Below are 3120 nucleotides of genomic sequence, written 5' to 3' on the forward strand. Positions count from 1 at the left end.
TCGCTGCTCGAATAAGGGCATGCTTGACTCTAAGTGGCCAATAAGTAGAAAAAACAGATGCGAGAACCATAAAAACAACATTACTGTCAAATAAATGGATCAACAGAAGTCAGCCTCACTGAAACAGGAGATTCTTACCTGGATGCTACTAGATCAGTTTTGAACTTTACCAGCTACCTTTGGGGAAAGCTAAGAAATGGCTCTGGGCAGAGCACATCTATCAACACGGAGTCTTCTAACACTCTGCAAGCCATGTTACTTTGTAGTAACATCAAAGCAAGCTACACTGCTGCATTTCATGAAGGGAATGGCATGTTACAAGCATAGCTACACCAAGGGACGCACTTTCACTAGCCAGTGAAACTACACGGTATCTAGACTGATAGGAAATAGTTTAATCACAACTGTTAAAACAATTCAGAATTAACAAAGGAGGAAAAAAACCACACCAAAATAAAGAACCAAAACAGATGCTATACAGAGCTACAGAATTAAGATGATCTTTCTTAGGCAAGGCCTACTAGGCAGGAAAGCCAAAATGTTCATACTTTGCCAAGCTCACAGTAAGAGCTCTTTAAGACCTTAATAACACTACACAAAGCACCAAAATAAGCCATTCAAGGGTTTCACAGCAACACATGATACTAACAGCATAGAAAATGACAAATACTTACTCTGTCCTAAACATCACTGCTGTTCACAAATGAAAGCAGTTTTAAGAGCAGGGGGAGTAGCCTTATAGCAATAAGGCTAAAGGCTCAGACTCTGGCATGAAACCTGAGTGTGATTCTTCATTTTACTCATTTTTCTATGCAATCTTGTAATAAAAGCTAACACTCACATGAGTCAGAATGCCGTTACCTATCCCTATACGTAGCGATAAAGGCATAACATTGAAACGTGCACATCTACATATACACTAAGTAACAGTAACACAACCTCTTTTTGCTCCCTTCTTAGCTGGCTGTAGATGCATTACCTCTCCTAAGACACAAGCTACATTTGTATAGCATCCACAAAGCTAGTCTTGGCTCAGCCCATGAGAACTATGGAGGTACATCAGCAAAACTCACACTTTTCTTCTTTGACAACCCAAACTCAACACGGAGCATAATTAAAATTAAAACATGATAAAAATCAAGCTGTTTAGAAAAAGATTAAATATACCTACACAAGCTTCTTCCCACAAAGCCCAAAGTCATCCTTGCTGCTGCAGCCACCATCAAGGCTACTTACCCTAATAACCTCACCTAATTCTCAGGTGTTTTATAACTTCTCTGATTCCCCATCTGCAACTAATTTCAATCACCTGAAGTCAATACAGTTCACCTCTGTTGCTTCAAACTGCTGCTAACTTTTCCAAAGCTGCTTTTATGGTTTAGAAGCCAAAAGCCGTTAGCGGTTTTCCCAAAACTATTGGTGCATGTAGTCTGCGCAAAGCTGCTTCGGTCTGCCAAAACCAAATTTCTTATAAAACTGGACTTTAACCTATGAACAATCTGTAATCTCATAATGGCAACATATTTGCTTGAGAGTAGTTAGTGCTGGCAAACAGGATGAATAAGGTGTTTTAAGTCAGACAGGTAAGTAGTGTTTACTCTTAAATTTGCTCTTTACAGTAGTAGTACTCCCCCTGAGCCAGCAGTACCAGAACCAGTACTTTAAAAATAGGGGGAACCTGGAAATTCTCTTTCTAGTTGAACACAATTTCTTTGGCAATGTTGCCAGTTGCAGGACTTCAGAAAATGGGTTACATTAGCCAAAGCACTGAAGTCTGTCCTTTAAAGAAAATAATTCTTAAGAATTATGTGAATCCCCAGATTTCTCTGACTATTGGCTTTCCAGCATATTCCTTATATGAGAAGCAGGAGAGGAAATGAAGGCGTGCTGACTCATACAGATGGTTGCATAAAGCACAGCAACGAATGTCTGATACTAATCAAGCCCAAGCGTCGCTTGGAGCCTCTCTTCCTCCGGGCAGGAAAACCTCTGCCTCTCTTTCCAGTGCAGGTAACCCTCAATGTGAAATAAGCAGGAATTTAGAAGGGGAAGAACTGTCGCTTTTTGCCTGTACTCCACTAGCACGCAGTTTTGCAATTACGCGGTAAGGCCTGGACCCAGGCGCAGAAGTAGGTCAGACGCAGCAGCGTGCACAAAGACGCTCTTGGCCAAGACAGAAACCAGCAGGTGGCACAAATGGACGGATTTAGAGGCCTCCGGCCTCTGCCTTCCCCCAGACCGAAATGCCCGTATCCCCATGCAGCAGCGTGGGGAGATAGGCAGCCTTTAAAATTTATTTTTCAAATGCATGTGATTTGGCACTTCTCGGTCGGAGAAGCAAACCTTTCAGATGGCCACAAGTGCACTTGGTCGCAGCAAATCCTTTAGCAAAAAGAACTGTGTCTGTATGACCATCTGCAGACGAGGCCTTGGGAACGAGCACGAGGAGCGAGAGCAGAGCGGGCAGAAGGGGATCCACCGCGGTGCGTGGAGAGGGCCCGGAGTGCCGGCTGAACCCTGGCACCGCAGGCAGGCTGGATGCAGCGCCCCAACGCAGCTCGGGGTCACTGAGGGGGGTCGCCAGCTCAAACCTGCTTCAGGATTCACTCGGGAAACAAAAAGTACCGAGGCGGGCACCCGCGCCCTCGAGCACAGACCCGTTTCGAGTCGCAGCCGCCGTCCCGGCCGCCAACTGCTGCGGGGCCCGTGAGGCGCCGGGCAGGGGCCCGCCGCTCCCCAGGACGCCCGAGGGGCCGAACGGCCGCCGCCGGTGCGGTACCCAGCGGCCAGGCTGGCACGTAAGGCGGGTGGGCTACCAGAGAGCCGTGCGTCCCCCCCCACCGGGGCAGACGCCTGAACGCTTACGGAGAGTTGTTTGTGGGGCTGTTTTGTTGTTTGGGGTTTTTTCCCTACGTCCAGAGGCTCGAACCTTCACGAACAGGAGGCAGCGGGGACGGCTGACGCCGCGGCCCCGGGGCAGGCCTCGCGCGGACGGCGGCGGGGCCGGCCGCAAAGGGGCGGGGGCGGTGGTAAACAGGCTCCGCCCCCGCCCAGCCGCGCGCGGCCACGTGGTCCCGCCGCCCGCCACGTGGCTCGCGAGAGCGCGCGGGGAAGGCGGCC

This window comes from Accipiter gentilis, chromosome 1 (assembly GCF_929443795.1).
Source record: "Accipiter gentilis chromosome 1, bAccGen1.1, whole genome shotgun sequence".
NCBI classification, from domain to species: Eukaryota; Metazoa; Chordata; class Aves; order Accipitriformes; family Accipitridae; genus Astur; species Astur gentilis.